Here is a 23,933-nt window from a genome sequence, read left to right as displayed (position 1 = left end):
TAGTTGATGTGAGAGCCTTGAAAGCGTCTGAGAGTACATATATGAATCTTAAGTACCTTCAAAAGCGACAAACTTGATATATTATATAACCTAAACAAATCAAAACATGTCACAGTTCTTCAGTGACGAGTGATAATTACTGGAACATGAATATTAATCAACGTAGATTATTCCTTTCAATCTGACAGTAATCATAACACTATACGAAGGTAATGACAAATGCGCCAGTGAGCTATTTTTGTAACTCATTTGCTTTGCCCTTGATCTGCCTCCTTTACTCTATAGAAAAAAAAAGGTACATAAAAATACGGGAGTGAAACAGATCGTACTCGTATATATGTATAATTCATGACCCTGTTCCCCGTCAGTCCACAAAACAAAGCAAAATAACCTTCCCCTTTGCCCTGGTGAACAATACTACCTGACTGTCTGAACCACCGCTTTCTATACAGGCCAATCCTAATCAATAATTCCCCGCCTATAAGTAATGCACAGGTTCGAGTTTTCATTATTTTAGGGGAAGGAAACATTGTAAAGTTCATCTCCCTGTTCTCTCTACGTCCACAACAAACATTACTCTCCAGTCTCGTGCTGGTGAACAGTACTATTTGGCTGTCAGAATCATCACCAGTAATTCCACGCCTATAAGAAGCAATGCACAGGTTCGACTTTCCATTATTTTTGTCCCATAGCTCCACCACACGCCCGGCCGTCCTTCACTCGGCGCTCGTGCTCCCCTTGTCATCATCCACCACAGGGTCGCACATAAAACATTGAGTCTCATACAGTATTGGATAAAAATTGAAATGCCGGGGATAGTTGCCACAAATACCACTTTTCCATAAGCCGTACGTCATGCGCACCACCTGAATTTTTTATGCCCAGCGATACAATATTGCAAAACACAGAAATATGGAGGAAATATGTAGTTTTAAATCACAGAACATTTAAAACACTAAAATGATTCTCTCTCTCTCTCTCTCTCTCTCTCTCTCTCTCTCTCTCTCTCTCTCTCTCTCTCTCTCTCTCTCTCTCTCTCTCTCTCTCTCTCTCTCTCTCTCTCTCTCTCTCTCTCTCTCTCTCTCTCTCTCTCTCTCTCTCTCTCTCTCTCTCTCTCTCAAGTAGGTCCATATTCTCATACATTTCGGGGCTTACACACCTACATTTGATAAAGCTTTCGTAGAGGTTAAGTTAGTATTACCAAGGGTAGTGTTATGAGCCTAGGGACAGTTTGACAAGGCTTCAGCACAATGAACGTGAAAAAAACACTCATGAGAACCCGACTAATCTCCTTTGTGGCCTTTAGAAATACTTAATAAGGCTTTCGTATGGATTGTAGGTACTTCCAAGGGCAGTTTTATGAGCCTAGTGATAGTTTGGCAAGGCTTCTACACCATGAACGTGAAAACACTCAAGAGAACCCAACTAATCTCCTTTGTGGCCTTGGGAAATAGTTGTTGTGAGAGCCGAAAGCGTTTGAGTATACGGGCATACGTAGAGGTTATTTTGTCATATTAATTGGCATTATTATGAGCCAAGTGATAGTTTGACAAAACTTTTACACCATGAACGCAAAAAAAAAAAAATACTCAAGAAAACCCTTTGGAAATAGATGTTGTGAGAGCCGAGAGCGTCTGAGGATACGAGACTGAGACTTCACAACATATTCACTTAGCCTGGCAACAATAGGTCAAGAATAGCGGCGGATCATCACGAGAGTGAGAGAGGAAGCGACGAGAGGGAGGCAGAGACATAGAGAGGGAGAGGGAGACACCTTCATCACCGCCGCCGCCGCATCCCACCTTGAGGCCGAATTATGGAGCTCTTTATATATGGAGGCTTGGCGGGCCTGGGGCGTGGAGCGGCGAGACAGAGGGAAGAGGCGCCATCAGTAGAGAGGGTAGAGGGTAGAGGCGCCATTACGTGTGGGGGTGAGAGAAAGATATATATATATATATATATATATATATATATATATATATATATATATATATATATATATATATATAGATAGATAGATAGATAGATAGATAGATAGATAGATGAATAGATAGATAGATAGATAGATAGATAGATAGATAGATAGAATAGATGAGATAGATAGATAGATGAATAGATATAGATATAGACATAGATGTATATAGATAAAAGAAAGACATAAGAGAGAGAGAGAGAGAGAGAGAGAGAGAGAGAGAGAGAGAGAGAGAGAGAGAGAGAGAGAGAGAGAGAGAGAGAGAGAGAGAGAGAGAGATATATATATATATATAGATATATATAGAGATATAGATATATAGAGAGAGAGAGAGAGAGAGAGAGAGAGAGAGAGAGAGAGAGAGAGAGAGAGAGAGAGAGAGAGAGAGAGAGAGAGAGAGAGAGAGAGAGAGAGAGAGAGAGAGAGAGAGAGAGAGAGAGAGAGAGAGAGAGAGAGAGAGAGAGAGAGAGAGAGAAACACTACTGACCGACCGAGCAAACTATCCAACAAAAATATGAAAAAACAAAACCCAAATATCGCCTCATGCCATCGCCCGCGCCAGCAGGAAACATTACGAGCTGAATTTTAAGCGTCCGATCCGTGGTTTAAATAAGCGTTTAAATGCCGCCACTCACACCGCGCCGCTGGGTCAAGGTCACGGGCCGGAAGATATTGATAAAAAATACCTCCATGCAAAACAAACTGTGATGTGTTTAGCGAGGAGGAGTTTTCTTCTCGTGAGCAGCAGCAATATTAATGTGGAGAGCAGCGGCGCTTAACCTCTTTAATAGCACGCAGAAAAATGGTCCTTTCCCTCCACGCCCCCCCTAGGAATGGGTCTTTCCCTCCACGCCCCCCCTAGGAATGGGTCTTTCCCTCCACCCCCCCCTAGGAATGGGTCTTTCCCTCCACGCCCCCCTAGGAATGGGTCTTTCCCTCCACGCCCCCCCTAGGAATGGGTCTTTCCCTCCACGCCCCCCCTAGGAATGGGTCTTTCCCTCCACGCCCCCCCTAGGAATGGGTCTTTCCCTCCACGCCCCCCTAGGAATGGGTCTTTCCCTCCACGCCCCCCTTAGGAATGGTCCTTTCCCTCCACGCCCCACCTAGGAATGGGTCTTTCCCTCGACGCCCCCCTAGGAATGGTCCTTTCACTCCACGCCACCCCTAGGAATGGGTCTTTCCCTCCACGCTCCCCCCTAGGAATGGGTCTTTCCATCCACCACCCCCTAGGAATGGGTCTTTCCCTCCACGCCCCCCTCGGAATGGGCCTTTCCCTCCACGCCCCCTCCGGAATGGGTCTTTCCCTCCACGCCCCCTAGGAATGGGTCTTTCCCTCCACGCCCCCCCTAGGAATGGGTCTTTCCCTCCACGCCCCCTAGGAATGGGTCTTTCCCTCCACGCCCCTCAGGAATGGGTCTTTCCCTCCACGCCCCCCCTAGGAATGGGTCTTTCCCTCCACGCCCCCCCTAGGAATGGGTCTCTCCTCCACGCCCCCTAGGAATGGGTCTTTCCCTCCACGCCCCCTAGGAATGGGTCTTTCCTCCACGCCCCCCTAGGAATGGGTCTTCCTCCACGCCCCCCTAGGAATGGGTCTTTCCTCCACGCCCCCTAGGAATGGGTCTTCCTCCACGCCCCCCTAGGAATGGGTCTTTCCTCCGCCCCCTAGGAATGGGTCTTTCCTCCACGCCCTCAGGAATGGGTCTTTCCTCCACGCCCCCCCTAGGAATGGGTCTTTCCTCCACGCCCCCCTAGGAATGGGTCTTTCCTCCACGCCCTCAGGAATGGGTCTTTCCTTCCACGCCCCTCAGGAATTGGTCTTTCCCTCCACGCCCCCCTAGGAATGGGTCTTTCCCTCCACGCCCCTATAGGAATGGGTCTTTCCTCCACGCCCCCTAGGAATGGGTCTTTCCTCCACGCCCCCCTAGGAATGGGTCTTTCCTCCACCCCCCCTAGGAATGGGTCTTTCCTCCACGCCCTCAGGAATGGGTCTTTCCTCCACGCCCCCTAGGAATGGGTCTTTCCTCCACGCCCCAAGAATGGGTCTTTCCTCCACGCCCCCCAGGAATGGGTCTTTCCTCCACGCCCCCTAGGAATGGGTCTTTCCTCCACGCCCCTAGGAATGGGTCTTTCCTCCACGCCCCCTAGGAATGGGTCTTTCCTCCACGCCCCCCCTAGGAATGGGTCTTTCCTCCACGCCCTCAGGAATGGGTCTTTCCTCCACGCCCCCCTAGGAATGGGTCTTTCCTCCAAGTCCCCCTAGGAATGGGTCCTTCCCTCCACGCCCCCCCTAGGAATGGGTCTTTCCCTCCACGTCCCCCTAGGAATGGGTGTTTCCCTCCACGTCCCCCTAGGAATGGGTCTTTCCTCCACGCCCCCCCTAGGAATGGGTCTTTCCTCCACGCCCCCCTAGGAATGGGTCTTTCCCTCCACGCCCCCTAGGAATGGGTCTTTCCCTCCACGCCCCCCTAGGAATGGGTCTTTAAATCCACGCCCCCCTAGGAATGGGTCTTTCCTCCACGTCCCCCTAGGAATGGGTCTTTCCTCCACGCTCCCCCTAGGAATGGGTCTTTACCTCCACGCCCCCCTAGGAATGGGTCTTTCCTCCACGCCCCCTAGGAATGGGTCTTTCCTCCACGCCCCCCTAGGAATGGGTCTTTCCTCCACGTCCCCTAGGAATGGGTCTTTCCCTCCACGTCCCCCTAGGAATGGGTCTTTCCTCCACGCCCCCTAGGAATGGGTCTTTCCTCCACGCCCCCTAGGAATGGGTCTTTACCTCCACCCCCCTAGGAATGGGTCTTTCCTCCACCCCCCCTAGGAATGGGTCTTTCCTCCACGCCCCCTAGGAATGGGTCTTTCCTCCACGCCCCCTAGGAATGGGTCTTTCCTCCACGCCCCCTAGGAATGGGTCTTTCCTCCACCCCCCTAGGAATGGGTCTTTACCTCCACCCCCCTAGGAATGGGTCTTTCCTCCACCCCCACCTAGGAATGGGTCTTTCCTCCACCCCCCCTAGGAATGGGTCTTTCCTCCACGCCCCCCTAGGAATGGGTCTTTCCTCCACGCCCCCCCCCTAGGAATGGGTCTTTCCCTCCACGCCCCCCCTAGGAATGGGTCTTTCCCTCCACGTCCCCCTTTGCATATAAAGATAATATTCTCTCATATTTAATAAACAGTGGTAAGGCTAAGAAGACTAGTTTTAAGTTAGGAAAGCAGATATTTTTGCATTTAGCACAAAACTCTCAACAGTGGCCCACGCTCTTGATAAGATCTATCTATCTATCTATCTATATATCAGACCTGGATTCCCGACAACGGGGGCAGCCACGGCAAGGCGCACACCCTCGCAACCGCAGAGTCACACAAACGACGCTCCCGCCGTCGACAGAGAAGGGCGGTTCTCCCGCAGCCATATCCCATACTTTCCCAAGCGCTCGTGCTCACCCTGGAAATTACTAACACCCCCTAGTTTTTTTTTTTTTTTCGAGGGACGCAGTAAAGCCAGCGAGGGTAACAATTGCCTCAAAACATCAGCGGCTGCAGCCAAGCCCAGTCATGTACCTCCCGTCACGTGACTCAGTACAACGCGGCTTACACGTCGGCATTCCTGTGTCTTCACAATTCGAGGCTTCTGTAAAGTGACGTCCGCTGTGCATTCTCGTCATTAAAGCCGCGAGGATTTGCTCAGCACTGATTCACGGACACTTTTCTTCCTCAAGTGATTCAAGGATAAGAGTTGCTCGTGTTGTGGCTCACCAGACTTTTGTGGTGTTTGTTATTCATCGAGGCTGCATTTAACCCTTTTGTGTTCGGCTATGACGCTTTTTTTTAAGCTAGTAAATGCGTCCATTGTGAGCGTTGTATCCGTGCACTCGGTACCCCGACAAATGCGTGCTGTCCATTACTGCAACGCGCACATTCATACATCAGTTTCAATAATGGCGCCGCTCCGCTACCATAACGGGACTGCGAATAAAAAATGGACCAAACATTGACTAGTAAGTTGTCAGCGTCGGTGTTTACCAGGGTTGGATCAAATACTGATTTTTTGTAAGTCAAATACAAATACAAATACTTTTGTTCGGGATTCCAAAAATACAAATACAAATACTTTTGTTCGGGATTCCAAAAATACAAATACAAATACTTTTGTTCGGGATTCCAAAAATACAAATACAAATAAAAATACTTTTATTCCTGAATCTAAAAATACAAATACAAATACAAATACTTTTATTGCTGAATCTAAAAATATTAATAAAAATACAAATACTTCTATTCCTGAATCTAAAAATACAAATACAAATACTTTTATTCCTGAATCTAAAAATACAAATACAAATACAAATACTTCTATTCCTGAATCTAAAAATACAAATACAAATACAAATACTTTTATTCCTGAATCTAAAAATACAAATACAAATACAAATACTTTTATTCCTGAATCTAAAAATACAAATACAAATAGAAATACTTCTATTCCTGAATCTAAAAATACAAATATAAAATACAAATACTCCTATTCCAGATTTCAAAGATACAGATAATTATACAAAAAATATAAAGATACTTTTTTCACAAGTTTACACTTCACATCATAATTGCATTTTATCATCATTAATGCCCGGAAGGTTTCCGGGCCGAGTTTTGCTCGCTTAGGAGTGTAAAAATTGCCGGCCTTACTAAACACCCTCTCAGATGGTGCAGGTAACTAACAGGTTCTTGCCTACCACAGGCTCAAAGGGTCAACGGTGCGGAGATGAGTACCTACCGCAGCCACACACAGCTATTTTTTTTTTTTTACAGCAAAGGAGACAGCACAAGGGCACACGAAAAGGAAACAACAATAAAAAAAAGCCCGCTACTCGCTTCTCCTGTAAAGAGTCCGAAGAGGTGGCCGAAAGAGAAGTCAACTACGTGAGAACATAGCGTAAGAAGAATAGCGTATGCACCCGCCTTTAACTGTACCTTCAGTTTTCTTCTTTTGGTGTCATGGCTAAGTGCAATGGTTAACACACATATACTCTCTCTCTCTCTCTCTCTCTCTCTCTCTCTCTCTCTCTCTCTCTCTCTCTCTCTCTCTCTCTAGCTCTTTCACAGGGACGGATTTAGCTCTTTCACAGGGACGGATTGCACCTTTCTCCCATCGGGGCAGCCAGACTCGGAAGGCTCCTCAACGAAGCAGTGCGTGTCATCCGAACAAAAAACGAGTCACGGCCACGTCCCTCCACCCCACCCGTGTAAATAGACGCCGTGCATCGCAACAAACCCGTAACCGTGATCCCGCAAGTACCACCACCTCTATTACTAAGCCTCTAGATAACTTAAAAATCCTTAGTTTCAATGCGCGTAGCCTAAGAAACAAATTTGATGAACTGAGATGTCTTGCTTTAACAGAAAATTTTGACATAATTGCTATAACCGAAACATTTATCGACACCACAAATATTGATTTAAGTTCCGAATACAACATAGATGGCTACAGACTCTTCAACAAAGATCGTGTAAACCGTAGAGGCGGTGGCGTCGCCCTTTATGTCAAAAGCTATTTGCAACCCACTGACAAAACACGGGGAAACAGTAACGTTGAACATTTGTGCGTGCGAGTAAACATTGCAAAAGTCAACTTAAATATATCTGTCACCTACAGACCTCCCGGGCAATCACTCGATGACGACCTTGAAATGTACAGCGTCTTAAGGCAGTCACTTAATAACAGCGACTCACTGATACTAGGAGACTTTAACCTCCCCCATATCGACTGGGCGACACTGTCAGGTACAGAAGGCGAGTCACATAGAATGATCGAATTTCTAGAAGAAAATTATCTAAGCCAAATGGTTTCTGAGCCAACTCGACAAAATAATATACTCGACCTTGTTATAACGACCCAAGATAACCTAATCAGTAGTGTCACGGTAGGAGAACACCTCGGTTCTTGCGATCATAAATTAGTGCGCGTCGACATTAAAGCTCAATCATCAGTGACTGAAAATAAAGTAAAGGTGCCCAATTTCAAAAGAGCTAACTTCGTAGAAATCCGACAAAAACTAACAGAAATACAACTATCAGATGACGGCAACGTAGAGGAAGCCTGGCTAAGTTTTAAAAATCACCCACTCACTCAGCAGAACACATTCGTCCCCTTGTGCGAGAAGCGAATTAACACTAAAAAAAGCCCACCGTGGTTTAATAGCGAAATTAAACAATCAGTCAATGAGAGAAAATTGTTTTACAGGTTAAAGAAAGAACAAAGCACGCCCGAAAACATTAGACTTTATAATGATGCCAGGCGACGAGTAAAACGACTAGTAGGTCAGGCAAAGCGTAGATACGAAGAAATTATTGCAGCCAACTGTAAAAATAATCCGAAATCTTTCTTCAGTTACATAAACAACAGAAAGGCGATCAAAAGTGGTATTGGACCTTTAACAAACAGCGACGGTGCACTAGTGACTGACAGCCAACACATTGCAAACCTCTTAAACAATTACTTTTCCTCGGTGTTTAATACTAACAGTCTTCCTCTCGCTACCACCAACACCAGTACTATTGTAAATCTCGAGCATGCATTGCCTAATTTTGAAATAACAACCGATGAAGTCCTTAAAGCTCTCCATTCACTTAAAACAAATAAAAGTCCTGGACCTGACAAAGTATATCCAACTCTGCTGAAAGAAACAAAGAGCGAAATACTCTCCCTCACAACCGTATTCAATATGTCCTTGCGACAAGGCATCGTCCCTTCAGATTGGAAAAAGGCTAACGTGACACCGATTTTCAAGAAAGGAGACAAAAAGTACCAGGTAATTACAGGCCCATTAGTCTAACTTCGGTTGTAGGTAAGCTACTTGAGGGCATAATTAGAGACAAAATTGTGAATTACCTTGAAAGCCACTCATTGATTGGGGACTCACAACATGGCTTCCGAAACAAAAGATCCTGCCTATCAAACCTATTAACCTTTTATAACGACCTCTTCACTGTTTATGACGTAACCAAATCACTGGACGTAGTCTATCTTGATTTCCAGAAAGCGTTTGATAAAGTCCGCATCATAAATTACTTTACAAATTAAAGCAAATAGGTATTGACGGTCAAGTAAACCAATGGATCGCGAATTGGTTGAGCAACAGACAACAAAGAGTAGTGATTGACGGATTTAACTCAGAGTGGGCGCCTGTCACTAGTGGCGTCCCTCAGGGCTCGGTCCTTGGCCCAGTGCTCTTCATTATTTACATCAACGACGTGGATGTTGGACTCAATAACCGCATTAGTAAATTTGCAGACGACACAAAGATTGGCAACTCGGTTCTCACTGACGAAGACAGGCAAAGCCTCCAAGAGGATTTGCACAAAATTTCAGCTTGGTCGGATAGATGGAGATGCCCTTTAACGTAGACAAGTGCCAGGTCCTTCAAGTTGGAACGAGGAATAAGAAGTTCGAATACGAAATGCGCGGCGTTAAACTCAAAAGCGTTCAATGCGTCAAAGACTTGGGGTCAAAATCGCGTCAAACCTCAAATTCTCACAGCAATGCATCGATGCAGCAAATAAAGCGAACAGAATGTTGGGCTTCATTAAAAGAAACTTTGTATTCAAGAATAAAGATGTAATACTCCCGCTCTACAACAGTTTAGTCAGACCCCACTTGGAATATGCGGTACAGTTTTGGTCTCCCCACCATGCAAAGGATATTGCTAAATTAGAAGGTGTTCAGCGTCGGGCAACGAAAATGATCCCTTCCTTGCGCAACAAATCCTACGAAGAAAGGCTTTCTACCCTTAACATGTTCTCTCTTGAGAAACGTCGCCTCCGAGGAAAACTGATCGAATGTTTTAAAATACTTAATGGTTTCACGAATGTAGACAGATCAACATTGTTTATGATCGATGACACTTTGCGCACGAGGAACAATGGCGTAAAACTCAGATGTAGACAAGTAAATTCAGACTGCACCAAATTTTTCTTCACCAACGTTGTAGTGCGAGAATGGAATAAGCTTCCACCGTCAGTGGTCCAGTGTAACACGATTGACTCCTTCAAAAATAAGCTCGACTGTCACTTCCTTCAACTTAATATCAATTAGAGTAGAAATGCAACGTTTTGGAGTCTTCTGATTAATGTAAAATCACTTAGGTTTAAGGACAGACCACCAAGTCTGGACCATGGGGTCTGTGTGGTCTGATTTTCTATGTAAATCTATGTAAAATCTCTCTCTCTCTCTCTCTCTCTCTCTCTCTCTCTCTCTCTCTCTCTCTCTCTCTCTCTCTCTCTCTCTCTCTCTCTCTCTCTCTCTCTCTCTCTCTCTCTCTCTCTCTCTCTCTCTCTCTCTCTCAGCCAAGGTCTTGCAGCACTTGGAGACCCGAGTCAAGTGATCACTGAAACTGGTCGTCAGTTAATCTCTGTTTTGGCTCATTTATTTTTTTTTTCTTCTTCAACGTCTTCTGCGTAGTCATCGAAATGGCCGCCTCTGTGTTAAGGCTGAACTTGACTGAAAAAAAAAGGTTCTACTTTTTCAAGGACACACACACACACACACACACACACACACACACACACACACTTAATCATGACTGAAACGCGTTTTCCCACTCTTTCCTCCCCCCTGCTTTCTCTCTCTCTCTCTTTTTTTTTTTTATTTAAACAGGGCTTAGATTGTGCTAAAGTTGAAGGTTTTAAGCTTCATCTATCTATAGCTACATACAAGACACATTGAATTACTGCCTAGAAGTCCTAATCCAGCTGTTCACCTCCCGCTTGAAGTCTTGAAGTGACGCGCGATGGTGGAGGTCGGTATGGCGAACAAGCTGGTTCCACAGGCGGCTGTAGCGGGGCTGGAAGGAGCGGAAGTGGTGTTCTGTCCTGGAGAAGGGAACAGCCACTTGTTCCTGTCTGTGGGGTGCTGCTCGGGTGGAGTGTATGGGGGTTGGGGGCGCGGGGAGCTTGAGAGCTGCCAGGTGGGGTGTGTTTAGGTTGTGTGCCTTGAACATTACACACAGGCCTGCCACATCCCTGCGCTCCTGGAGAGGTTGCAGGGAGCCACGCGCGTGCTGAGGACCTGTGCGCTGTATCAGACGCTGGGCTCTGGCCTGGACACGATCCAGCGTTGCAAGGTAGGATGGAGGGCAGGAGGACCAGGCGATGGGGGAGTACTCCATGAGGGGGCGTACTTGTGCCTTGTAGAGCACCTCAGTCCCTTTGGCGTCAAGTAGATGGGAGATGCGCCGTACACAGCTGAGTTTCCATGCTGCATTTTTTGATATTTTTTTAGCATGGTTGGTGAAGGAGAGTCCCGCGTCGAACTCCACTCCGAGAATGAAGATGGAGTCTTGAAGGGGTAGCGTTTTCCCCTCCAGTTGTATTCCCGGCCCGGCTAGATTGTTGATATCTCGCCTGCGGGATATTACCATTGCTTGCGTTTTGTCAGGGGCCAGGGTGACTTGCCAGCAGCCGCTCCAGGCGATAATTTTGTCGAGTGCCATGTTGATACGACACACTGTGCCTTGCCAGTCTTGTCTGTCGCTGGTGAAGGCAAGAGTGCAGTCGTCAGCGTACGCCTGGGCCTCAGGGATGAGCTGGAGAATGTCATTGAAATAAACATTCCACAGTAGAGGCCCTAGTACGCTGCCCTGGGGCACGCTTGCATTGATGGGGTGCTGGCTTGAGGTGTGGCCGTTAATCACCACCTGTAACGCCCTGTCCTGGAGGTAGTCCCCAATGAGTTGCAGGAGGGCGCCTCGCACACCTAGGCTCTTCAGCTTGGCGATGAGGCCTTGGTGCCAAACCCTGTCGAAGGCTCCGGCTATGTCAAGAGCCACGACGAAGGTGTCGAGTCCCCTGTCCAGCGAGTGGTTCCATGAGGCAAAGTTAAGGAGCAGCAGGTCTGCAGCAGATCTTCCCTGCCTGAAGCAGAATTGCTTGGTGTTGAGGAGATGGTGGGCATCGAGGAAGGCCGTGAGTTTAGTTGTTATAAGGGACTCCAAGATTTTCCCAACAGTGGAGAGGAGGGATACTGGGCGGTAGTTCTTTGGGTCCTGTTTGCCTTTTTTCTTGTATATGGCCACCACTCTTGCTTTCTTCCAAAGTGTGGGCCATTTGGAGGTGGAAAGGATGTTACTGAAGATGGTGGTAAGTGGTAGGGCGAGCTGGCCAGCGCATCTTTTTAGCAGGTGAGGGCTGATGTTGTCAGGCCCTAGGGCTTTCTTGGGGTCTATTTGCAGCAGCAGATTTTTTACCTCCTCTGTGGTGACAGTGAGACTCTCCAGAGAGGCCCTGGTGAGGGATGGCAGCTTCGGGGGGGCGCGGAGGGGATCAGGTACTGACATTTTGGAAGAGAAGTGGGCCGCCAGTAGCTCCGCCTTGTCTTTGTCGCGCATAGCCACTGACCCGTCTGGCCTGACGAGGGGTGGGATGGCGTTGTCGGCTGAGAGGCCTTGTTGTTGTTTCACTCCACTCCACCACTCCTTGCTACCCACAGACTGGCCGCTGAGCTTGGTCTTCATTACCTCCTTCCAGCGTTGTATAGCCTGTTTTTGCACCCGGCTCATGTTCTTGCAGGCTTCTCTGTGTAAGGTTTTATTATGCTGAGAAGGATGGGACTTGTAACGCAGCCAAGCCCTTTTATTTTTTTTTATTTTTTTTTTTTATTTTTATTTTTACGTTGATTGCCTATTGCGCCGGTAGGCATCTTCCCGGTGGGGCCTGATGGTCGGCCCAAGGCTTCTTCCAGGTGGGGCCTGATGGTCGGCCCAGCCCGTTCTGGCGCAGGCGAGTGTTTATAGTGGCGCCATCTTGCATTGGCTCATGCTGCCCCCCGGAACTCGTTCTTGATTCGCTTGGACGGCTTCCTCTAGAGTCCGGGTTGATGGGTGGGCTTCAGGACAGCATGTGGGTAGTTTTAAGCCACTCGGCGGTGACTGAAAAATCCGAGTGGTAGCGTGGGGATTCGAACCCGCGTCGTCCATCACGCGGTGAATGTGGGCCCAGTACGCTACCACCTACGCCACCGCCTACCCTACTCTTGGTGTCCGCGGCTATCCTGCACTGATAGCCGAACCAGGGCTGATCATTTGGTTTTGATTTATATGACTGGCCGGGCACATATTCTTGTTGCAGAGACAGAAGAAGGTTTGTTAAGTTCTCCACTTCGGTGTTGACCTCTCCGTGGAGGATATCCGTCCACACGATGGAGTCCAGATTTGCCTTCAGGCTGTTCCAATCTCCCCTGGACCACAACCAGTTCACACGGGCGGTGGCTCCGTCGTGTTCTATTGAGGTCTTGATGGTGGTGAGCACAGCAGAATGGTCAGAGGAACCAACCATACCTAGGGGATGACAGGTGACCACTTCCTCTGGCAGGTCTGTAATGACTGGGTCCAGGGAGGAGCCGGAGATATGTGTAGGGAAATCAACGTGGTTCGTGAGGCCGTACACGAACAGAAGGTCTTCGAACTGCCTTGCCACTAAGTACTGATTCATGTCCCCCACCACAATGAGATGTTTGCAGGAATGCTGGAGCAGAAGGGTGTCGAGATTTGTGTGGAGGAAGTGGATGGGGTCGCTCCCCTGCCACTGTGGCCGGGAGCATACACAGAGCAGGATGGAGTCGCGTTGTCTTCTCCATAGCCTGAAGAATGCCATTTCGAGGTGGCGTTCCATGTCGACATCGAGGGCCTCCACAGCAAGACCGTCACGGAAGCAGACTGCGATTCCCCCGAAGGTACCGTGGGCTCGGTCTCTTCGGTGCCATCTAGAGTACCCTTGAATATGCCCAAAGTTGGCGGGAATGGTGGGATTGAGAAAGGTCTCCACTGTGGCTATGATGTCTGGGGAGTGCGGGATAACATAAGAGTGTGTTAGATCTCCTATGTTAGTTTGGAGGCCTCTGATGTTAGTAGACATAATCGTCAGTTTCTCTTGGAAGGTTGGGTCGGCCGGCATAATTCCAAGGTGTGTGGGGGTGTTGAGAGGGATGAGGTGCTTGGCGCTGAGACGCTTGGTAACTGGGGAGAGGAGGCTGTGTGAGGTGCTTGTTTAGTGTCTCGATGAGGAGGGAGGTGACGGCTGTCTGCTCGGACAACTGGCGGTAGATCTTTTCGTGCCTTTCTTGGGCATGGGAGGCACGGCAGTTAGCTGTGGTGTGACCTTCGCGGTAGCAGTAGTCGCACCAGCTTAGCCAGCGGCAGGTGCCTCTAGTATGGCCACTCCTCTTGCAATGGTTGCAAAATTCTTTGGGAGTGGTCCTACTAGGGGAGGGCAGGGACAGGAGTGGAACAGGGTGTGGGCGCAAGGAGGTATAGGTGTTCCTGGGGCGGCTGTGGCGAGGTGTTCTGGGGGGAGGAGGATGACTTTGTCGCCGGGCGGGACTCTTGTTCTCTCTCTCTCTCTCTCTCTCTCTCTCTCTCTCTCTCTCTCTCTGTAAAGTACGTAACAATAGAGAGCGGAGAATGAGTTTTAAACGCTCGACGAAGTTTAAGAAATGTGCCGTAAGGTTGTGACGGAAACTGAAGTGCTAAAAGGTCCCGCCTCGCTAGCTACTGCGTACTACTTGCTGCTGTACTGTTATCATCATTATTGAGTACCATGAATGGGGTATGCCCGGAAGAGTACAAATATCAGTAGTTATACAAAGTCTCTTACTCTGCCACATCCAAGACACAGATAATCAAAAGGATAAAGATTGGGGAGCAGCGACGTAGCGATCTTTTTTTTTCTGTATCCTCTTATTTTGGTCCTTGAGCTTTCTGTCTTCTGTGTCAAAAAAAAAGAAAGAAAAGAAAACTGCCAAGTCTTTATCTCATCGATTTCCATTTTTTTTTTTAGCAAACTCTTTATCATTGTTAGCAACCATTTATTATTTGATTTTTTTACTTGACGCTTTTCTTCGTTTTATTTTTTGGCTGCAGAGGGGGAGGGGGGGGGAAACCATTATAATCCAAATTCTTCCTATTACTCTGTCCTAACTCCCCCTCCCTCCCTCCCTCTTCTTGCCTCCCTGCCCCCGTCCTTCCCTTCCAGCTCAAGGTCGGACCGGAACTAAGGACTACACAATGAAAAAAAAATTGTGGCAGGAAAACGTGTGGGTAGAACTGACCATGACTGATGACGGACTAGATAAGTAAACAAATAAATAAGATGAACAAATAAGATAAACAAATAAACAAATAAAAGATATAGAGATAGAACTTATTTTATTTATGCGGATTTTTTATTTATTTATCTACTTTTGCCCTTGAGCTGCTTCCTTAACTGAAAAAAAAAAGATGGATAGATAAACATAATGATAGATAGCCATGCAGATAAATAGATAAAGAGTCAGACAAATACATGTTCGATCGTTAGATGATTTGATAGTTAGTTAGTTAATAGGTAGTCCAATAGTACCCTTGTATAGTACCCTTAGTTAGATAGGTAGTTTAATAGTTAGACAGTTTGAATTAGTTAGTTAGTTCGTTAATTTTACTGTATTCTGTATTTGTTTATTTATTTATTTATTTGGATTATTTTTTTGTTTTTGTTTTATTTTATTTTGGTGTTATTTTTTTTCTATTTGTTTCTTTTTCCTTTTCTTTTCTTTATCTTTTTCTTTGTTTTCTTGCTGTTGTTTTTCTTTTTTGATGTTCTTTTATTTCATATCATCCTCTTGCCGATGTTCATTGGTCTGGGTGAGCCGCTTTCCTCCCAGAAGAGACCCACCCATAATTTTGGTGATGTTAGTTAGGGGTCGAAAGGTGGATGATGTTTCTTATATTTTTCTTTTGATGTGTTTTTCTTCTTGTTTTTCTTTTCCGATGGTTTTTTTCTGTTCTTTTTCTTCTTATTTCTTTTCTTCGTGTTTTTTAATGTTCTTTTATTTCATATCATCCTCTTGTTGATGTTCTTCGTTGGTCTGGGTGAGCCGCTTTCCTCCCAGAAGAGACCCACCCATAATTTTGGTGATGTTAGTTTGGGGCCGAATGGTGGATGATGTTTCTTTGTATGTTACTTTTCTTGACGTTGTTCTGTTATTGTTGTTACTTTTCTTTTGCGATGTTTTTTTCTCTTTTTCCCATTTTTTTGGTGTTCCTTTCTATATCATCCCTTTTTGATGTTCTTTGGTCTGGATGAGCCTCTTTCTCCCCAGAAAAGACTCACCCATAATTTTGGAGATGTTAGGGCCTGAAGGTGGATGATCTGTGTTTTTTTTTTTTCTTGATGTTTTGTTACTATATTTTCCTTTTTCTGGTGTTCCTTTTTATTTTCCTTTTCTTTGGTGTTCCCATCACGTGGATTGTCTACGACATCTAACGAGCACCACAAGCCCCGGTTTATTGTTCGGAGTTTGCTCTCCTAGGCAGACTGCCTACCACGGCTGACGAGCTCCACCTGCCCGGGTCTATTGTTCGGAGTTTACTCTCCTAGGCAGACTGCCTACCACGGCTGACGAGCTCCACCTGCCCGGGTTTATTGTTCGGAGTTTGCTCTCCTAGGCAGACTGCCTACCACGGCTGACGAGCTCCACCTGCCCGGGTTTTATGTATGGAGTTTGCTCTCCTAGGTGTATTGCCTATGACGGCTCACGAGCCCAACCTGCCCGGGTTTTATGTTCGGAGTTTGCTCTCCTAGGTGTATTACCTATGACGGCTCACGAGCCCAACCTGCCCGGGTTTCATGATCGGAGTTTGCTCTCCTAGGTGTATTGCCTATGACGGCTCACGAGCCCAACCTGCCCGGGTTTTATGATCGGAGTTTGCTCTCCTATGTGTATTGCCTATGACGGCTCACGAGCCCAACCTGCCCGGGTTTTATGATCGGAGTTTGCTCTCCTAGGTGTATTGCCTATGACGGCTCACGAGCCCAACCTGCCCGGGTTTATTGTTCGGAGTTTGCTCTCCTAGGTGAATTGCCTACCACAGCTAACGAACCTCACCTGCCCGGGTTTGTAATCGGAGTTTGCTCTCCTAGTTGAACTGCTTTCGCTAACGACCTCCACCAGCCCGGTTTTGTAATCGGAGTTTGCTCTCCTAGATGAATTGCTTTCGCTAACGACCTCCACCTGCCCGGGTTTGTAATCGGAGTTTGCTCTCCTAGGTGAACTGCTCACGCTAACGACCTCCACCTGCCCGGTTTTGTAATCGGAGTTTGCTCTCCTAGATGAACTGCTTTCGCTAACGACCTCCACCTGCCCGGGTTTATTTTTCGGAGTTTGCTCTCCAAGGTGTATTACCTATGACGGCTCACGAGCCCAACCTGCCCGGGTTTATTGTTCGGAGTTTGCTCTCCTAGGTGAATTGCCTACCACGGCTAACGAACCCCACCTGCCCGGGTTTGTTGTTCGGAGTTTGCTCTCCTAGGCAGATTGCCTACCACGGCTAACGAGCCCCACCTGCCCGGGTTTGTTGTTCGGAGTTTGCTCTCCTAGGCAGATTGCCTACCACGGCTAACGAACCCCACCTGCCCGGGTTTGTTGTTCGGAGTTTGCTCTCCTAGGCAGATTGCCTACCACGGCTAACGAGCCCCACCTGCCCGGCGTTGTAGCCGAAAGATCTCCGGCACCTCCGTCGGGGTCCCGATGGACGCCGAGGCGCCCTGCCGGGAGCCCTCCAGTCCTGCCATGCTCGCCTGGGAGACCTTGGGCTCGCTGGCGCTCCACCGCCCCGCCGATTCGAATAGGGCGGATGCAAGAACTCGCTTCTTAAAACTACCAGACTGGATTATAAAATTAATCATAAATGCCGTGAAGGCGCCGGTCACCGCGTTTATCGTTTCTTGGATGAAGGACCGATGGGCCTCGGGGACGCGCACAAGCATCATAAGGGATCCTCGCCGCGGCTTCCGGCGCAGCATCCTTTTCCCTTTTCTTTCTTACTTTCAATTTTTCTTTTTAATTATATTTTCTTTCTCTGATTGACTGATTGATTGATTTTACGTAGTAAGAATTGGTTCACCAATTAACGTCTTTCAGGTACATTGCATTCACACACCTGCTGAGGGAGAACACCAGTGAGCGTGTTGACTCACGAGGACGGCCCACTAAAGTTTCCTAACATTTGTATTGGGCTGCCACTTCTCTTTAGTCGTCTGTTCCTCTATTTTTCTCTTCTTTATTTCATTCAATTTCTCCCTTTCTTTCATCTTTGCACTCTATACATATATTTCTTTCAAACTTCTTCATCAGCCTCCTTTCCTTTCCGTTCTCCCTCCCCTTCATCTCCCTCCATCCCTTTCATCCCCCTCGCCTCCCGCCCTTTGCTCTTTTTCTGTTATCATCACGACAGCTGTTTAATTTCTCTGCGGGGCCTTTTTTTTTATGTTCGTGGATGTGACATGCTTCCCGGGGCGTCCATGTTGTTGCACAGCACCCTAGAATATTCTTGGCAAAGTGCTTCAAATTTTTGAAGCTTTTTGCATCACGCAAGTACCTCAGTGGATTGACATCAAAAAGAAAAATACCTTCTTCTAGGTACGTTTCAAGTTCTGCCTTCACCACTGTAGTGTCATTTGTTGATGCACTTGCCATCATTTGCCCAGCTGGAGGCATGTAGGCAAAACACTCTCTTGAAATGTTTTCTTCTTCAAGGTCGACTGAGTTGATTCGGAAATAATTAGGTGCACAATCTTGGAAACCTTTTCCTTTAGCATTTTCTTACATGGCATCCATGCCAGCTTAAACCTGGGGCCCATGACAGCTGCGGCAATGACATCAGTCCGCTCAAGAAATGGATGCAACCTCTTTTTGATAGATGACTGAAGTGCATTTGCCAAGTTAAGGCAGTAGATCGGTTTACTGTCTCTCGTCGTCTTCACTCACATCTCATCCCCTATGCCTCCCATTTCCGTGACGTCACACATTTTTGCGGGCGGATCCTTCTTCCGAGCCACCCATCCCTCAGTAACTCCCTAAATCCTCTCCTACTCCTCCTCCATGTGACCTGAGGTTAATTTCCTCCTTACTCCCCACCCTTAATTTTTTTCCTCCTCCGCCTTCAACCTTAATGTTCTCCTTACTCCGCTTTCCTCGTGATCTGAAGTTAATCCTTTCCTCCTCCGCCTTCAACCTTAATGTTCTCCTTACTCCGCTTTCCCCGTGATCTGAAGTTAATCCTTTCCTCCTTCGCCTTCAACCTTAATGTTCTCCTTACTCCGCTTTCCCCGTGATCTGACGTTAATCCTTTCCTCCTTCGCCTTCAACCTTAATGTTCTCCTTACTCCGCTTTCCCCGTGATCTGACGTTAATCCTTTCCTCCTTCGCCTTCAACCTTAATCTGTTTCCTCCTCCTCCTTAACGCGGCTTAACATTATTTCTTTTTTTATTTCCTTAACAGTATTTATCCTCCTCAAATGGTTTTGACTCGAAATATAAATACAAATACAAAATACTTTTTTTCTGGGTGCCAAAATACAAATACAAATACAAAATACTTTTTTCTGGGTGACAAAATACAAATACAAATACAAAATACTTTTTTTCTGGGTGCCAAAATACAAATACAAATTCAAAATACTTTTTTCTCTGAATGTCAAAATACAAATAGAAATACAAATACATTAAAACTGTATTTAAATACAATTCAAATACAAATACAACTGTATTTGATCCACCCCTGGTGTTTACAAAGGCCTGATTCTGCTTGAACTTTTATCGTTAAAAAAAATCACCATCGTTTTTAGTTGTTGGAGTTCTCGTTACAATACGACACAGATAAACATATTTTTCTATTGTCCCTTCCAGACTTCGTGGGGCAAAGAATTATCGTTCACTCTGTCTAACCAGCGTTTTTACTTTGCTTATTAACGCATAGCTATTGTTTGTAACGTGTATTTGCTTGCCCTTGGAGCTGTGTTTTCTAATGTTTTACACTGCTAAGGCTCCTCTTAACACTCCTCCCAACATTCACTAACCGTTTACATTGACAAACCTCCCTTCCTTCTTTCCTTTCTCTATCAATGTGTTCTTATTTTCATTTGTACTATTTAGTTAACCAATGTGTTCTAAAGGATTCACAGCGCTCAAACCATTCTTCACACTCCTCCCAGCATCCAATAGCCCTTTACTATGACAAGCCAACGTCTTTCCTATTCTTTCTCTGTCAAAGTATTCTCATTTTCACTTGTATTTAGCTAACTGAAGAGCTGTGTTTGTTTTCTATGTTTCAGATTCTTACGACTTCTCTTCACTCTCCTCACCAACATTCAATAACCGTCACTCATAACAGGCCAACGTCTTTTTTTTCTCTATCAATGTATTCTTATTTTCACTTGTATTTAGGTAACTGATGTGTTCTATAAGTTTCACAGCGCTCAAACCCCTCTTCACACTCCTCCCAGCATCCAATAACCCTTTACTACGACAAGCCAACGTCTTTCCTATTCTTTCTCTATCAATGTATTCTTATTTTCACTTGTATTTAGCTAACATTGAAGCTGTGTTTGCTATCTATAAGTTTTAGACAGCTCAGGCTTTTCTTCACTCTTCCCCAACATTCAATAACCTTCACAAGCCAAAGTCCTTCCCTTACATTAGCTGCCAAGACCGAACACCAGCATCGTCTAGCCCCGTAACGTCCTCGGTCCCCTCAGCCCCTTGCATCATCCGTCACCCTCCGCCTTCTTCCCGCCGCCCAGCACGCAGACAGTTCTACGTCATTTTTCCCAGCGCGTGGCAGGAGGGACAGCATTCACCAATACGTTAGAGCGACTCGCCGGCTGTTTGGGCACCGCTTCAATAAACAACAGAAGGAGGGAGAGATAGAGAGAGAGGGAGAGGGAGGAAGCAGAAGAAAGAAAAATGGTTGCACTAAAATTGGGAACAGAATGAAAAAAAAAAAATTAGAAGAGAGGGGAGGAGTGAATTACACGCACACGCACACACATACGCACACGCACACACACACACACACACACACACACACACACACACACACACACACACACACGGAGATAGATAGATATAGATGTTTATTGACCATTACAAGCATATGGAATTCGGTTTGCAAAATTCTCTCTCTCTCTCTCTCTCTCTCTCTCTCTCTCTCTCTCTCTCTCTCTCTCTCTCTCTCTCTCTCTCACACACACACACACACACACACACACACACACATGAAATAAGATAGGTAGAAAGACAGAAAAGAAAGAAAGATAAACAGAGGTAGAAAAATAGAAAGATATAGATAAAACAACTAAATAACATGTACACTCTACCTAGCAATCGAAAACACACAAACACACACACACACACACAAAACACTCCCAGGTGTTCGCTGTCCGACCTGACAAAGCTACACCTGTGCTGGCGGCGGCGGGCAGGTCACCCCCCGCCGCCACACCCCCCGACAGCTGACACTTTCAGCTCACACAACAACTATTTCCCAAGGCCACAAAGGAGTCTAGTCGGGTCCCCGTCTCCCCGACGGGGACCCGACTAGACCAGATTGTCGTACTTACCAGACCAGATTGTCGTACTTAGCCTCTTAAGTTTTCCGATTTCCTACCCCAAAACTGTCTCCTCCACACCAAGAACTACATTTATTTATAGTTACCGCTGAAAGGTTTAATTATTAGTGTCTTTTTGCTATAGTTAAGCGTCTAAAAACGGTAAGTACAATGGTGGATACGATAATCTGGCAACGCCGGTCCCCATGAGTGCTTTTCATTTTCATGGTGCAGAAGCCTTGTCAAACTATCACCAGGCTCATAAAACTACCCACTGGAAATACTAACCAACCTCTACGGAAGCCTACAGCCAATATTTCCCAAGGCCACAAAGGAGATTATTCGGGTCCTCATGAGTGCTTTTCACGTTCATAGTGCAGACGCTTTGTCAAACTATCACTCGGCTCATAAAACTACCCATTGGAAATACTAACACAACCTCTACGGAAGCCTACAGCCAATATTTCCCAAGGCTACAGAGCAGATTAGTCCGGTTCTCATGAGTGTTTTTCACGTTCATGGTGCCAAAGCCTTGTCAAACTATCACTAGCATCATAAAACTGCCCGTGGAAATGCTCAAAACTCCTATATACGAAAGCCTTGTCAAATGTGTGTGTTTGGCCGCCTAAATGTTTAAGAATATGGCTGCTGGACTGGTGAAGGGTTCTAATAAGTGTTCTTTTTTTGGTTCATGGTCCAGAAGAAGGGTCAAACTACCATCACCCGGGTCATAAAGCTACCCAAGGAAATGCTCAAAACTCCTATACGAAAAGCTTTGTTAAACGTCAGTGCTAGGGCGCTGAGATGTTTAAGAATATGGCTGCTGGACTGGTGAAGGATTCTAATATGTGTTCTTTTTTGGGTTCACGGTCCAAAAGAAGGGTCAAACTACCACCACCAGGGTCATAAAACTACCCCTGGAAATGCTCAAAACCTCTAAACGAAAGCCTTGTCAAATGTGTGTGCTTGGGCGCCGAGATGTTAAAGGACTGGTTAATCCTACGACGACAAAAAAGAAAGAAGAAAACCCCCTCAGTGTTACCTAATGCTGCATCCCGTTGTGTGTAACTGGTCATCCATAACAGCGGGCAGATTGATTCCCCGTCCAGTGTTACGTGCAGCCGCTTGCCCCGCTCGTGAATTGCGCCAAGGCCGGAATGCTACAATATTTCCCTGGCCGTATTGTGCTGTTGCCTTCACGTTGGTCGTAGCTGTCTATTTATCTATCTATCTATCTATTTGTCTATCTGTGTATCTACCTATCCATCTATCTACCTATCTGTCTATATTTATCTATCTGTCTGTTTCTCTATTTATCTGTCTGTCTATCTACCTATATTAACCGAACATATGAAATAATACACAAAACTAAGAGTATTATCATTCTCAATACAACGATACAACTTTAATTTAACAGTTGACTAAATGTGGACCCTAGTTAGCCACCTATCTATCTATCTATATATCCATCTACCTACCTACCTACCTATCTATCTACCTATATTAACTGAACATATGAAATGATACATAAAACTAAGAGTATTATCATTCTCAATAAAACGATACAACTTTTTCATTTAACAGTTAACTAAATGTGGACCCAAATTAATCACCTATCTATCTATCTAACTACCTACCTAGCTATTTACCTATATTAATTGAAGACAAGAATTAATATAAAGAAAACAGTGAACCTCCTCCTCCTCAACAGAATGGTACAACCCGTTTAGGAGTTAACAGAATGTGGGGCTGAATTTCCCCGGTCCTCGCGCGGCGTTAAGAGGAGCTGATCAGCGGCAGCTTCGCCACACGGCCACCAACGAGGCTGAGTGTGCCGCCGCTGCCCCCGCCGTGGTCGCATTACGAGTGTCTGGAGCGCTCAGTGTCAAGGGAAGGGCTGCATAATCATATTTATGCCCCACAAGGAAGCGCTTTAGCGTCCACACCCCGCCAAACAGCTGTTGCGGCGTAGACATTCGCTGTAAGCCGTCGTACAGATGAGAACGAGGCGGCGGCATGAGGCTCCCGGGCGCTTTAGCCGAGCAAGCATTACGCCGCACATCATTAGCTGGCGAGGAGCGGCGGCGGCGGCGGCGGTGGGGTGATGATGAGGCTGGTCAGGAGGTACACAGGGGCGGTAGCGGAGGAGGGCCATCACGCCGCCAATACGAGACTCAACGCCATTGTGGGAGAATGAGGTAGATTACAACACATACCAAAAATAAATAGAGAAAGAAACGTTCAAACTATTTTTCTACTATATTAATGTTGTTCTCATTTCCGCTACTCATTCTTTTCCACCGTCTCTCTCTCTCTCTCTCTCTCTCTCTCTCTCTCTCTCTCTCTCTCTCTCTCTCTCTCTCTCTCTCTCTCTCTCTCTCTCTCAAAAAAAAAACTCCCTACTGTAATTAATTTTCTTTTTTTTTTCTCTTTTATCCTCTTCTTTTTCTATGATTTCAGGAGCCTCATTTTTTCCTCCCCTTTCACGGTTCTGACACACACACACACACACACACACACACACACACACACACACGCACTATCCCTCCC

The 23,933-nt window shown here is 46.3% G+C and overlaps 2 long non-coding RNA genes across 14 annotated transcripts; one reads left to right on the top strand and one right to left on the bottom strand.

The window, feature by feature from the left end:
- Positions 1–15,471: 15,471 nt before the first annotated feature.
- LOC127001099 (uncharacterized) lies at positions 15,472–17,699 on the bottom strand. 13 transcript variants are annotated; one of them, XR_007754710.1, is made up of 7 exons: positions 17,406–17,699; positions 17,202–17,337; positions 17,008–17,133; positions 16,746–16,881; positions 16,542–16,677; positions 16,406–16,473; positions 15,472–16,337 (listed from the first exon to the last, which is right to left on the bottom strand). It is a non-coding gene; the product is annotated as an uncharacterized LOC127001099 (long non-coding RNA). The 13 variants fall into 13 exon arrangements; XR_007754712.1 differs by having other exon boundaries at positions 16,542–16,609; positions 17,406–17,697; XR_007754713.1 differs by having other exon boundaries at positions 16,542–16,609; positions 16,814–16,881; positions 17,406–17,694.
- LOC127001100 (uncharacterized) lies at positions 16,376–17,302 on the top strand. The gene is made up of 3 exons (XR_007754716.1): positions 16,376–16,509; positions 16,578–16,645; positions 17,170–17,302. It is a non-coding gene; the product is annotated as an uncharacterized LOC127001100 (long non-coding RNA).
- Positions 17,700–23,933: the final 6,234 nt, after the last annotated feature.

The sequence above is a fragment of the Eriocheir sinensis genome, chromosome 20, assembly GCF_024679095.1.
Source record: "Eriocheir sinensis breed Jianghai 21 chromosome 20, ASM2467909v1, whole genome shotgun sequence".
NCBI classification, from domain to species: Eukaryota; Metazoa; Arthropoda; class Malacostraca; order Decapoda; family Varunidae; genus Eriocheir; species Eriocheir sinensis.
This window is presented reverse-complemented; position numbering and strand designations above follow the sequence as displayed.